Below are 15,646 nucleotides of genomic sequence, written 5' to 3' on the forward strand. Positions count from 1 at the left end.
AGGGAGCAGGAGGAGGAGACCACGGTGTTGGAGCAAGAGGGGGAACCCAATTGTAATCTGTGTTGCTTGTAGCAGCAGAACAATACTCTTTAGCTAACCTCTCAGCCCATTGAATAATGTCTTGAGGGGAGTAGATAGTGGCTTGGAAAACCATTGAGTTGCGAGCCTGCCACAAGGTCCGACAAATGAAAGAAATGAGGCAAATGGTTTGTCGAGTCCCCTGTTTATCTAACCGAGAGAAAATATCCCAATTTTGGATGAATTGTTGTAGAGTGGGGCTGGCAGGAACAGAGTATGACAGAGAAGAGCCGAACCAGACTGCCCTTGCAAAAGGGCAATCGAGGAGAATATGATCCACTGATTCAATTGGGCCAGCGCACCTTTGGCAAGAGGAATCAAATGGAATTTTACGCCTTGAGAGGGCTTCAGCAGAAGCAAGACCATTAGCACAGCCACGCCAAAGGAAAGAACGGATTTTAGGGGTAGTGTGGCTTCTCCAAATTTTCCTCCAGACAGCAGAAGGAATAATAGCACGAGAAGATGCAGAAGAAGAAGCTTCAGCTCTGTTTTTCAAGTCTTCAATATTGCATAACAAATGGTAAGCAGATTTCACCGAATAGATACCATTCTTAGCAGTACCCCAAACTAGCTCATCATCATGAGGGAAAAGGCCCAACTTAATTTTCAGAATTGCCTCCACATCGTCCTTGTTGAAATGGGTGGTAAGAATATGCTGATTCCAAGATCTAGAATCCTAAAGCATGAGATCAGATACGGTATTGAGATGGGGCTGGTTCCTAACAGGATGCTGAAGTTTGAAATTGATTGTAGAAGGAAGCCATTTATCTTCATGAATGTTGATGTTTTCACCAGTGCCCACAGTCCACAACAAGCCTTCAAGAAGGACTTTCCTCCCTTCAATTATGCTCCACCACTCCCACGAGGGTTTAGAGCCTAAAGTAGCATGCAAAAAATCCGTATTGGGATAATAAATCTGTTTCATAAAGACTGCCCAATTGGAAGAAGGAAACTTCCACAACCTCCAGGCCATCTTACTGAGGAGTGCTTTGTTCTAGATAGCTGAATCTCTGAAGCCCAAACCCCCATTATCCTTAGAGTGACACAGTCTCTTCTAAGAAATCCACAGAATCTTGTTTTTACCATCCTTTTGGCCCCAAAAGAAGTGTGAAGCAGCCCGCTTTATAGCTTAATGATGAAATGCAGGAAGTTTAAAATGCGAAGCAGCGTAATTATTCATTGACTTCCAGCATAAGATAGAAGATGATTCTTCCAATTCTGAAGTCGAGCAGTGGTCTTCTCCAAAATATCATTGAACAAGTGCTGTCGAGATAGCCCAAACTCAACTGGCAGACCCAAATATTTCTTGGGGCCATCATTGTAGGACATTTGTAAAGTTCTGGAGAACCAGCACTTGATTTTAGAGTGGGTGTTGGGGCTAAATGTAATGGAAGACTTGTGACCATTGATTTTTTGCCCACTTGCAAGACAATAGAGGTTAAGATAGGCTTTCAAATTATGAATATTTGATATAGAAACCTCTGAGAAAGAATGCTAGCATCAGCAAATAATAGATGACTCAAGGAAGAAGATCTATTTCGCACCTTTATACCTCTGATGAGCCCAAGCTGCTTGGCTTGAATGAGAAGAGAACTAAGGGCCTGTGAGCAAAGAACAAACAAAGCCGGAGAGAGCGGGTCCCCTTGCCTGATTCCCCTTGTAGGGATGACCGATCCACCTATAACTCCATTGACATGAACATTATAAGAAACCGTGGTGACACAAGACATCACTAAAGAGACCCAGTGTTGAGTAAACCCCAATTGTAGGAGAACACCCTCCACAAAACGCCACTCCAGCTGATCTTGATGGCCATTAGCTTCTTCTTACCTTTCTTCCTGTGTTTAATGTAATGGTAAGCTTCATGTGCCATGAGAATATTGTCGGAGATGAGATGATTTGGCACAAATGCCGATTGGGAAGGCGAGATAACATCATCAAGGTAATTCTTTAATCTCGTTGAGATTACCTTGGTCACAACTTTCACCACAACATTACACAGGCTTATCGGCTGAAATGATCTGATTTAGTGCTTGAGTCTTTGGGATAAGAGAAATGAATGTTGCATTAGAGGGCTTAGGCATGAACCCCGTAATGAACACATTTCATGAATTGACATATATCATCCTTCACCACAGACCAGTACCGCTGAAAAAAGGCTGGCGGTAAGCCATCAGGCCCAGGAGACTTCAAAAGGAACATAGAAAAGAGAGCACTCTTAATCTCAGATTCTTCAGGAACTTTACTAAGAGACTCATTCATTTGAGGAGTAACCGAAGGAGTAATAGACTGAAGAATGAAACCCAGAGCTTCCTCATCTAATCCCTCAGAAGAGAAGATTTCTCTATATCTATTCAGAATTTCTTGCCCAATTTCCTGGGGGTTCTCCGACCATCTACCCGAACCTAGCTTCAACTTGCATATTTTATTACGAAGCCTGCGACTGATTGTTGTTGTGTGGAAAAATCTCGTATTTCGATCACCCTCCCGAAGCCACTGAATGTGAGATTTTTGCTTCCATAGCAATTCCTCCTTTGAAGCTCAAGATCTAACAACTTATCAATCTCCTCCCTTCTCTGTTGGGAAATCCAAGAGGGATCATTCTGCAAGTGTTCCAGCTCCTGAAGATAACCATCAATATTTCTTTGGATATTGCCAAAGACTTCTCAATTCCACTTGGTAAACACCTTCCGGCAATTCTGTGATTTATGCTGAAAATGTTGAAAAATAGAACCAACAGTATGGCTAACCCAGGCACTTTGAGCAACCTGCTGACAGTCCTCATGAAGGAACCAAGCTGCTTCAAAACGGAAGGGTTTCCTACCCGTGGGCTTACTTCCCTCAGTATCAAGAACCACTGGGAAATGATCAGACCCAGTAATAGCTTTGATAAGAGCCATCGCATTGGAAAAAGCTATCCTCCAAGCCTGATTAATAAGGACTCTATCTAATTTAATGCGAATATTAGCTGAGCCTTTTCTCCGATTGTTCCAGGTGTAAGAGGGACCTTTAGTGCCAATGTCCATTAAGTTGCAGGAGTCGAGAAATTGCTGGAGTGGTTGATGTCCCTGTTAGTCTTTGAAGAACCTCCCAGCTTCTCATGCCATCCTAAATAAGAGTTAAAATCACTTAAACATGCCCAATTGTCCACACGACCACTTCCAAGTGTTTGAATTCTTTCTCAGACCTGTTTCCTGCAATGTTTAACAGGATCTCCATATATACAAGTCAAATAGAAATCAGGAATACTTTCAGTACTGATTTTTACATCAATAATACGATGATCAACCTATAAAATCTCAATGGAAATGCTAGAATTCCAAAGCAAACTCAAACCACCAGCAGAATTAATTGGATCAATAGAGAAATTGGAATAGAGCTTTAATCTTCGACCTAGCCGCGAAATCTTGTGACTGCCGATCCTAGTTTCCATAAGGAAGAGGATATCTTGTCTAATTGATTGGGAGAGGTGAAATAAGGAACGATTAGTTAGGGGTCTCCCCAGTCCCTGACAGTTCCATGAGATGATTTTCATGACTCCTCTTGGGGCTGATATCCCCCAACCACCAAGGGGCCATCCTTTAAAAAATGAAGAGAGGATGGGGTCTCTGCATCATCAACAATACTTTCATCCTGTTGAAGATGTTTTGGTCTCTTATTTCTCAGTTTAAAACTCTTATGTTCAGCTAGTCCCAACCGGGAAGGTGCAGCACGGGCTTTCAACTCTCTGGCTTGTTTCTTCAGATGAGAGGACGGCAGAGAGACACAAGGTGGTTGTTTAGTAGAAAGGTCTGGGTTGGACAACTGTTGGATGGAGTTGGAAGGTGTAGGAAGGCTACTGGTTTGGGCAGAAGAGGTGAGTTCAATTTCCTGAGGGATGACAAAAGATAAATTCAAAATTAGGCCTCTAGCAGGTTAGGGAATGTCAAATGGGCCTGGGTTGAGACTGGTGTTAGCCTTAGGAAATGGGTCGAGGCTATGTTCGAGTTTAGGGAGGTGGTGAAGTGTGAAGGTTGTCGGGTCCGGGTTAGATATATTAACCCCTGATAGGCGAGGTAGCAGATTGAGAATGGAATGAGCTGTTTCAGGGAATTGTCGGATTTGGTTCTAGATAGCAGACAAAAGCATGAGGGTAGGTTCATCCGGCTGATTAGGGGTCTAGTTCGGTGAAAAAGAGGTTGGGGAGTGATCCGAGGTAGTATTCATAGGGGTGGTACAGAGCGCTCCAAGATTAGCTGGGATGGATGAAAGAGGTTGGTTAGAGTGCTCAGCTGTGTAAAGCTATAAAGAGGATGATTGAGGGATGGTGGTACCAAATCTGCCACGTGGACTGTCAGTGCCAGAAGGGGTGGAGCGCATGCTTCCTGTAGCACGCGGAACAGACATGTGATCCTCTCCCTGAACTCCGGTAGAAATGGGCTGCCGGCGATTGGATTGGGAAGGAGAACTTTGCTGAGAGCTCACTGATTGAGGAAGCAACAGAGGGGCTGATTCGATGAGCCGAGCTTCAGGGATAGCAGCTTTTAATAAGGAGCTAAAACCTGCTTCAGGAAATTCAGGGCAACTGGAAGCATCGTTGCACCTATGGAGTTCCTGATGTTGAATTTGTGCCACAAACAGAGCTTCACACCGTTTCTCATCGTGACCAAGTAGACCACAGAAAAAGCAAAACATAGGCAGCTTCTCATATTGTACCAAAATGGAGATTTGACACCCATTCCTCCTCTTAATCTGTAGAAGGGGCTTCAAAGGTTTTCAGTTATCAACAAAAATCCTACACCGGAGAAAGGAGCGCCGATTGCCGAAACTATTGCCCTGGATTAACATAGCTTTAATAGGGTGTCCTATTTTTTCGGCCAACTGAATCCCCAATTCAAGTTGCTGAAGTTCGAGAGGGATGCCATGAAACTAAACCCAGAATTCCATGGAGCGAAACGACCAACTACCTTCATCGTTCCATCATTCCAGAATCAGAGGGTTTCCTCCAACTGACCAAGGGCTACCTTCCAGGACATTCTTAACATCAAGAATATGATTAAAGCGAAAGATGACTCGATGGCCTTCAACCGGTGTGATATCTACTCCATAAAGTAGATGCCAGGCTTTCACCAGTGCATCATTCACTGCCTGTTGCCGGTAAGGTTTGCTATCCAACACTTTTCCGACCAACGTCAGCTCTGCCTGCGAACTGAGAAGATCCTTTGTTTCTTCGTCGATGATCAGAGTATCATCCTCATCAGGGTCTGGTGGGCGTAGTGGGGATGATATCTCGCCGGCTGCTATAAGAGGACGGGAGTTCGAAGATTCACCCCTCATAGTTAGGGTTGAACAGGCCGTGTAGAAGAGAGGGATGGAGGTTAGATTCAATTTCGCCGAAAATGAAACCACGCAATACTGCGGAAGAAGAGTCACGCAATACTGCGGAAGAAAAAAATCTGTCAAATTGAAAATTAAGGAGTAGAAGATAACAAAGTTCTATCTTGCATAGTAGAAGCAAGATTTAGGCCTATAGCTAGACATAGAGTATCCTTGTACAAACTAAATATAGTGTCCTGAGTTCTATTACTTATATACATTAAATCCTTAATATAATTATAAGGCCATGGTGTCCTAGTAGGTGATGGAAGGGCATGGACTATGGATTCATTAGTACACCAGATTTCTTTTATCTGCAAGTCTAATCACACTACGTGGTCTAAACCTGTCCTGATACTGTACAATTCAGATTCCCACATAGTTGAAGATTCCATTTTCCTTGCAGCAAAACACAAAAATCTTCCATCCAACAAAAAAAAGTACGACCAGCCTCCCAGTCTTACTCCTAGAATCTGGGATCCTGCACACATTAAAATGGGATATTTAACTCGTGGCACAGATAACCAATCCTTAAAATCATAAAACTTATCTCTTATTTTAGGTACATCATTGGGATATATTGGGGAGGGATAAATTTGTAAATCCGCTATCCAACGATTAATTTGGTTTAATATCCATGTAGGATTTGGTTTCTCAAGTCCAAAAAGAACTTTGTTCCTGGCAGACCAAATAAAATAACAAGTGAGAATGAAAACCGCAAAGAACCAGGAATAGGATTCCTTATCTATCTTTATTGAAGAGCGAAAGTTAAAGCAAAGATCGCTCAGGGATTCGAAAGCCAGAAGTTCAGTACGTAGACCAAGAGGTCCAGTCACCCAAATATGTTTGACCCAATCGCAAGATAGGAATAGATGCCAGTAGGATTCAATACAATTTCCACAGAAGGCACAATATGGGTCGACCTGGCACCATTTTGAAATAGTCGCCTTAACCGGAAGTCCTGCATGTATCAAACGCCAGAAGAAAATTTCGGATTGATTTTATGAAATTGTTAACAAGTAGATTTTTGATAAAAAAAAATTGAAATTGTTTTGGTTGTATCAATATTCAATAATAAAAAGAAAATCTATTTGGTAATTTAATTTCTAGAAATAGATTATATATTTCTTTGGGAAGGGTGGTGGTGGTAACGGGGTAGTTGCAGTGGCGTGGAAGTGGTGGCGCTGGTGAGACCATTAGGAGAAGAAAAAAAGTGAGGTGGAAATTTTTAGCATTAAAGTATTACTTTGCCCATCAAATTAACCATGTGCTCATTAAAGAGTAAGAATGAAATAAAATGAAATAGAAATTCTGAAATAGCTCCTCAACTATTTCAAAATTTTTATTCCACTTGATTTCTATTTCACTAAATAACGTGCAAAAATCAAATGAAACAATTTCTGAAATAAAAACTACCCCTTGAAATTGAAATAGAAATCATATCAAATTAGGCCGATGAGTCCCCAGTCAATAGGGAGTCTAGAGCCTTGTACCTGCTATGACTTTCAGAAGGGAATCCTTTTGATCACTTTAAGGTCGAATGAAAGCAAAGATTTAGGAGAGAACGTCCGAGAATCTAAAGAGAAGGTGGAACGGAGGAGCACGAAGAAGGCTTGGGAAGCTTTTTGCATTAAGGACCATACACGGAGCATCCATGAAGAGAAAGATTCAGACGTGAATATATTTTTTGTAAAATATATTTCATTCCCTTAGAAAATTACATCTCTTGTAATCTAAACACTAAATATAACTTTTTTATGTAAAATATATTTCGATTTCCAAGAAAAATAGTTACATTTCTCTTGCAATCAAATGGAGCATGAATTGCCGTAAAATATATTTCACATGCCAAGAAAATAGTTACATTTTTCTTGCAAGCAAATGAAGGCTGAGTTGTCGAGCCCTTATCAGGCTCACTTTTTCAATTGTTAACCCTTGAGTTAAACACTATATACCCAAGTCCCATAAATTCAATATGTTCTGAATATTTCTATATTGGCTCTGATACCACTTGTTAGGGACTTAGGTAAAACTCATCTTCAAAAGCTAATTGTTAAGGAGAGGCAGGTCAAGTACCTATAAACCTCTACATCAAGTTACTCATATTCGAAGTTGGATTATTACTTTCGCATTTAGAGTACCATGTTCCTTCATCATAAGGCCATCTTGTCTATTGATTAAATTGGGGAGGGGTGTTTTCGACCATGTATGATAGGACGTGAGAGTTAATGGTGACATACAATTCAAATCATAAGGTTACATCACTGATGGTAAAAGGATTCTTTCTTCCCAAGTGAAGGAAAACTTAATTTGCTAATTTTACTCAAACACTTCCAACACAACAGACTCCATTTGCGTGCAAAAGAAATGCAAACGTTTTCCTAGGAAATAAAATATTTTTTTATAGGAAATGTTATTTTTTGTGTTTGGTTGCAAAGGAAATACAATATTTCATAGAGAAGTGAAATATATTTTTTACCAAGAAAAAAAAAATAAAAATAAATAAAAATAAAAAAAAAAAAAAAATATATATATATATATATACAAGATATACAAATATTTCCCTTCTCTTCCCTTCCCCACTTCCCTTACAACCAAACAGAACTATAGTTTCCCATTAGATCTCTTCAGAAAAAAATCAGAAAAAATAGTTTAGTAATGTTGTTAGTGGACCAAATTTCCTCTTTTATTTTTTTAACCAAACTTTCAATTTTGTAAAACAAATCAAATCCAAATTATTCTCAATTCCTAAATCCAAATTTGTCAACCATAGTCAATACTCTAAATAAATAAATAAAAAATGCTTATGGAAAAGAGACCTCCTTGTGTAGCCTTCAAATTTCAAACTAAAAAAATATATATGTCCTCCCATATAGTAAACACCTCTTGGTGTTTTAGATTTCCAACGCTTTATTTTGTCACTTGATCAATTTTCGTTCAAGCTAAAACTCATGCAAGTAAGAGACCTTTGAGAATAGTTGTCGACAAATTTCAACATTATTTAACTTATCACATGATAGACATTTTTGTTGGTCCAAAGATATCCTTTGGAATTTTTTTTTTTAAATTTTTTCGATGAAACACAAGATATCCTTTGGATTGCTAGACCAAAAACCCCACACACAACTATAAAAACATATTCAAATTTCATGCTCAACAATTGCCACACTGACCCATATTTGCAGTTGAAAATCCAGCATGCTGCAACCAATCTCTTTTGACAATACGGTTGTTTACCACAAATTTTAAAATATAGGACACTGCTAAGGAAAGCTATAAAGCCACAAGAAAATCCACAATAACTACTTTACGAAAACAAATAGTTTGAAGAGCAAACCATGTAGGAATACAAGTATTAGTACTTCTATATAATTAGCATGGAATTGCCACTTCCATAATATATGTCCAAATTTTTTAGAACCTTTCATTTTGTACAAGAACAATAAGATATGATCATTTTTTGTTATTGAAAAGAAAGAGAACTGATTACCATTTCCTTGGTCATTGTTTACAATTTCTTGAAATTATTGGTCAGGTTGTTTTGCAGTATAAATAAATCCTAGGAGAATGTATAAAGAAAATCAGGTAAAACGCTATGAGTGAGTCGCATGATATCTTGTGTCTGGGTACTCTTCTATTAAAGAGAAATAAGGAATCAATTTCAGTTACACAGAATTCCCATAATTAAAATAGGGGAAAAGGATGCTACTTGGTTGTGTGGCTCTCCTATACCCAAACACAGGAGCGCGTGAAATTACTACCTAACCCCTTATGAAGTAAAAAATTATATCTATATTGATGCCCCCTGCATGTGTTCTCATTGGCCCCATGCTGGTGCAGGAGCTACACAACCAAACAGCCCTCAAGACCCAAATATCTTGGGTATAAAAGAGGCACTCCAATGCAAACAAGTCATATAGCAATAGAAGTTGATGCAATAATAGAAATTAGAAAGCTCAGAAGTATTTAAGATGATATGGGGAACACAGGAGCATTATCAGTAACAAAAGCAATTAACTATGGTATTTTAGTTTAGCTACATCCAGTCTAGACCTCTAATAGCTCTTACTGTAAAAAAGAACAGGAGACCACAACTAAATTCTTTCTAAACTCGCAATAACTGGTAAAAATCCTAAGCTAGGAGTACAAACATATTAGTCTCTGTAGTCTGTACTAAATCAACGTTTATGAAAATCTGACAGATTTACAGCAGGTACTGAATCACTGGTGTGTTGGCTTCCCTTAAAAAGGTCTGGTTGTCTTGAAAACCTGAATTTTTATTCCACCTTAATTCTATCTAATTCTCTGCCCTTCATCATCTAATACAAACAAATTCTCCAAAGAATGTTGTGTCCGAAGCTCAGTTTCTAATCCTGAGGCTCTAGCCCACAATCAATGAAACCAACGGTACACACACACATAGATGGAAAAGAAAAAGGGGAGACGGAACAAGAACTACAACTACTACTACTACTGCTACAATTATAGAACCCAGCCATCCCCTTCTCTTTGCCCTATTTTGCTAACCTTTCCAAATCACAATAACCGTAAAGATCCATAATTTGCAACCTACTTTACATTATTTTCATAACCTACTACAATTATCCCATTTGGAACCTATCGTAGTATCATTCTCATATCAAACCGTGTCTATATCAAAAACCCTAACTACCCTAACATTATTTTTCACAAAAGAACTCTACTTCTGCTATTAATTGACTAATTTGAGTAGGACTGCATCATCTGGTCCAAATGTCATTTTACATGCTACAAAAATAGGATGCTGAAACCATTACATCTTCTTCCTATTTTAAACCTAACTTCTCAAATCAAACCCCCTAACTCCCCTCTCCCCTCCTTTACATTAATTTTGACAAGCAAACCCTAGTTTCACTATTATCTGACTGATTTGACTAGGATACTACATCTGGTCCAAAATGTCATTTTTAAAGCACCCATCATGGGAATGGCTACTGGCACATTACAAAAAATACTTCTTCCTCATCCTCTGCCTCCTTTTTTTTTTTCGTTGGATAGCAGAGAGATAAGATGACACCATGGAGGAGGAAGGCATCTAATAAACATCATTACAAGAGGGGAGTGGCAACAATGGGGTGCAGTGGTTCATGGCAAAGAATAATGTTGGAGGAAAAAAAAAAAGCAATACCAAAAATGTGAAATGGATATAAAATGTTTCCTGAATATTAGTAATTATCTCAAATGAATAGCGTTAGTTTCCTGAACAATTATGGAGATAACACTTGATGCCTATAAGAGTTCAAACTTCCCGCAGGGCCATCTTGCCAGTCAACTAAATTCGTTGAATCTAAGCACAATTTCAATTATATGAACGCATTCAAATTTCCATAGATCCAAATAAATCAATGGGAGAAAAGAGAGGGGGGGGGGGGGATAGATCTTGAAGACAGTATATAATTGTGCAATAAGTTCCATAATATTGAGAAATTTTCTGTGTCTCTAGAGCTCTGCACACATGGTGTCAGAGAATTCAAGACACCTCCTGCTCCTCTGATCATCTCAGGTACTCTGTTCTTCTCTATTTACTTTGCTATTCTTCTCCCATGGCTTCTTCCTCATGTTCAAATACATCCGCTCTTCCCATAAATTCAAACTTTGTTTATGGAAAAAAAAGGTGGGGGGGGGGGGGTAATGTAGATAGGAGAGGGATCCTACTAGAGGCCAAGCAATAGGATCAAAAGGGGCTGCTGGTTCGAATGGGCAGAATTAGGGTTTCTAGGTCAATTTCTAGGGTTAGGCTTGGGGGAATGGGGTAATTCTTATATGGTTTTAATGGGCAGGTCTAGGAGAAGCTAATAATGTAGGTTTGGATGATGTTTAACTAAAAAATTGAATTTCAGAAAATTAGGGTTAGGGTTTCGGGTTTTGGGTTTTAGAATTTAGGCTGAAATTAGGGTTTTTAATGGGATTTTAGGGCTGGGGTTCTAGCCGAGTATCACTGGCAGGGAGAGGGAGATTCGACTGTAATTTGGGCTGAATTGGATGGCTAGTTACGTCTGAACAGGTTTTACGTTGATTTTAGATTTTACAAAGAAGAGGGGGAATTAGCGTTTAGCTGTTGGGGATGGGGCAGCAAGCTAGGTCGAGTGGAAGGTTTATTGTAAGGATGTTATGTCTGAAATTTGAGGGGATTTGACTGATAAAATAGGGCTTGACAGAACTTAGATGATTTAGGGTTTATGGGAATCAATTGGGATAGGGTAGGTTCGGGATGGAGGATTAGAAGAAGGGGATGAATGAAACTAAATAACTAACTTACTGGTTGAAGAAGATCTTCAATGGAGGCAGCAGCTCTGTGATAGAAGGATAGAACCACCTTCCAGCTGTAGAGGATCCTCCCAGCCATCACGGCGTAAGGAGTCTTAGGAAATCCACCTACCCTTCTTCCTTGATAGAACCACAAGGCAAACCAGTAACGGCAGCCAACAATTTCATTCGAGATCTACACCATAGTTTTTAATCAATGTCATGTAAAGATTACTGTATTATTTCCATCTGAAATCGCCATATGTATGGTTCATGAAGAAGTAGAGCCAGGAGGGTTCGTTTGGTTGGGTGGTACGTACTGGGCTTTGTTTTCATGCAAAGAGAAGACGAAGATGAGCGAGCTTTGATTGCTTCTATTTCAATTCGTTTTGAAGTTTTCCATATTGACAAGCCTTTGGAATCCTCGAATTCAGTTTTATCTTTTTAGGTGTAATCATTGAAGTATGGTGAATTAACTATGGTATTTTAGTTTAGCTACATCCAGTCTAGACCTCTAATAGCTCTTACTGTAAAAAAGAACAGGAGACCACAATTAAATTCTTTCTAAACTCTCAACAACTGGTAAAAAACCTAAGCTTGGAGTACAAACATATTAGTCTCTGTACTATATCAACGTTTATGAAAATCTGATAGATTTACAGCAGGTACTGAATCACCGGTGTGTTTGCTTCCCTTAAAAAAGGTCTGGTTGTCTTGAAAACCTGAATTTTTATTCCATCTTAATCCTATCTAATTCTCTGCCCTTCATCATCTAATAACAACAAATTCTTCAAAGAATGTTGTGTCCGAAAGCTCAGTTTCTAATCCCTAGGCTCTAGCCCACAATCAATGAACCCAACGGTATACACACACATACGTGGAAAAGAAAAAGGGAAGAGTGAGAACAAGAACAACTAATACTACTACTGCTACAATTATAGAACCGAGCCATCCCCTTCACTTTGCACTACTTTGCAAACCTTTCCAACTCACAATAACCCTAAAGATCCATAATTTGCAACCTAATTTACATTATTTTCATAACCTACTACAATTATCCCATTTGGAACCTATCATAGTATCATTCTCATATCAAACCGTGTCTATATCAAAACCCTAACTACCCTAACGTTATTTTTCACAAAAGAACTCTATTTCTGCTATTAACTGACTGATTTGAGTAGGACTCTACATCATCTGGTCCAAATGTCATTTTACATGCTACAAAAATAGGATGCTGAAACCATTATATCTTCTTCCTAGTTTAAACCCAACTTCTCAAATCAAACACCTAACTCCCCTCCCCCCCTTACATTAATTTTGACAAGCAAACCCTAGTTTCGCTATTAGCTGACTGATTTGATTAGGTTAGGATACTACATCTGGTCCAAAATGTCATTTTTAAAGCACCCATCATGGGAGTGGCTACTGGCACACTACAAAAATACTTCTTACTCCTCTGCCTCCTTTTTTTTTTTTCATTGGATAGCTGGTATAATCAGAGAGGTAAGATGACACCATGGAGGAGGAAGGCATTTCATAAAAATCATTGCTAGAGGGGAGTAGCAAAATGGGGGTGCAGTGGTTGATGGCAAAGAATAATGTCAGAGAAAAAAACAAAGGCAATACCAAAAATGCGAAACGGATATACAGTGTTTCCTGAATATCTTCTTAGTAATTATCTCAAATTAATAGTGTTACTTCCCTGAACAATTATGGAGATAACACCTACTGCCTATAAGAGTTCAAACTTCCTGCAAGGCCATCTTGCCAGTCAAATGAATTCGTTAAATCTAAGCACAATTTCAATGATATGAATGCATTCAAAATTTCCATATATCCAATCAAATCGATGGGATAAAAGGAGGGGGGGTAGATCTTGAAGACAGTATATAATTGTGCAATAAGTTCCATAATGTTGAGAAATTCTCTCTCTAGAGCTCTACATACATGGTATCAGAGAATCCAAGACACCTCCTGCTCCTCTGGTGATCTCAGGTACTCTGTTCTTCTCTATCTACTTTGCTATTCTTTTCCCATGGCTTCTTCCTCATGTTCAAATACACCCGCTCTTCCCATAATTTCAAACTTTGTTTATGGAAGAAAGAGGGTGGGGGTGGGGGGGGGGGGGGAGGGGGAGAGGATAGACACATAGTTGTTAAGGCGCCTAGGCGATGGAAGGGGCTAAAATTCAAGGTGACACCAGAAATCAAGGCGAGAAAAAGGCGCCTGGCCACTAGGCATGACGCCTTGACAACTATGGTTGGAGGCAAGATGTATCTCAAAGAGACAGTATATAATTGTGCAATACGTTCCATAATGTTAAGAACTTTTTTTTCTCTCTCTAGAGCTCTACACCTCCTGCTCTGTCTCTGATGATCTCAGGTACTTTGTTCTACTCTATTTACTTTGCTATTCTTTTCCCATGGCTTCTTCCTCATCTTCAAATACATCAGCTCTTCCCATAATTTCAAACTTCGTTTATATGAAACTTAGTGACACAAACTACCTTATCTGAATCTCTGGCGAAATCAGTTTGAATCCATCCTCATCTCCAATGATCTACTTGGTTATGTAGATGGAACTTTGCTTGCTCTTTCAAAAAATCTTATCTTCTGAAAAACAAAACTTTACCCAACCATGACTACAGCCTTAGGCAGATAAATGATCAACTTGTAAAGTGTTGCTCAAGTGTAATCCTCACTGAGTGTCTTGTGGCTCAAGTACTAGGTCTCACAACTTTGAAAGTGGTACAGAATCATTATGAGCATTTTTTTCATCAGTCTCTTACAAGAAAATATCTATTGCACAGTCAACATGTCTCCATTCAAAAGGGAGACCAAATGGCTTAAGTAGGCAAGAATGTATCACCTTAGTACTTAAAAAATAAATTTGTCTTAAATAAAGCTGTGAACAATAAGCAAGAATTAAGAAACCACATCCAGACTAGTCCCCCTTCTAAACTGACTGTTCCCTTCTACGTTTTAGCACTAGAAATAATGATATGGTCCTCCCTTTCATGGCAATGATTCTTGTTTTCAAATGTGTGTTTCTCTATGAGTTTTTTTCTTAAAGATGGGGAGGGACATGTGCATTTGTTAGACTCCAGCTTCTGCAAGTAGGGTTTGTAAAGCCTAGAAATCAATCTTTCTAGACTCTATAGAAAGAAAGAAACACCCTTGCTTTCTGAAATCCTTTGGACCTGCCTGCAGAACTGGAGTGAAGGCTTTCTATCGGTCATCTATTGGGGCTCCCAAATTCAATGCTTTCTCAGACCCCTGTGATTTGGATATTCAATTGAAATGTAACACTATTTTCAATAGCACTTAGTTAATCGCTCTTCTGTATCTTAAAGGATCTCTTCATATAGCTCACACAGTGGCCATAGAGCGCATCTGACCCTTTTTCTTAGGGACTTTTAATCCCTCTCAGTAAGACTTTGAATTTATCTCGGAAAAAGGAATAACCCACGCACAACAGGAAACTTTGCTACATTTTTTAAGGCAACTGCAGTTGAGCTACACCCCAGAATATGATGATGCAAGACAAAGTTGTAAGATAAACAGAAAAAAAAAAAGAGACTTCCATGCCTTTATTTTTCTTCTGTTCCCCTCTCATTTTTTCGATCCTCTGTTTCACTTTTTGATTTTTTTCGATTCTGTGTTTCACTTCCTTTATCAATTGAGTTATGTTGGCCCAGCTAAACATCTTCTAAGCTCTCATTTGTTTATGATAAGCAAATTTATCCAACTGGTAATGTGTGCCAACTCCTTGATCAACAAAGGTTGGACACCGGATGCTAATGTAATCACATGGTCCAGTGCAGAACTAAAATTAGAGAAAAGTAATCAGATGAATAATAGAACTACGACTGTGCTTCAAAGCAATATGAATATGAACAATCAAGGGTAAGTGATTCTGATAGAAC

Source organism: Telopea speciosissima, chromosome 7 (assembly GCF_018873765.1).
Source record: "Telopea speciosissima isolate NSW1024214 ecotype Mountain lineage chromosome 7, Tspe_v1, whole genome shotgun sequence".
Classification (NCBI taxonomy): Eukaryota; Viridiplantae; Streptophyta; class Magnoliopsida; order Proteales; family Proteaceae; genus Telopea; species Telopea speciosissima.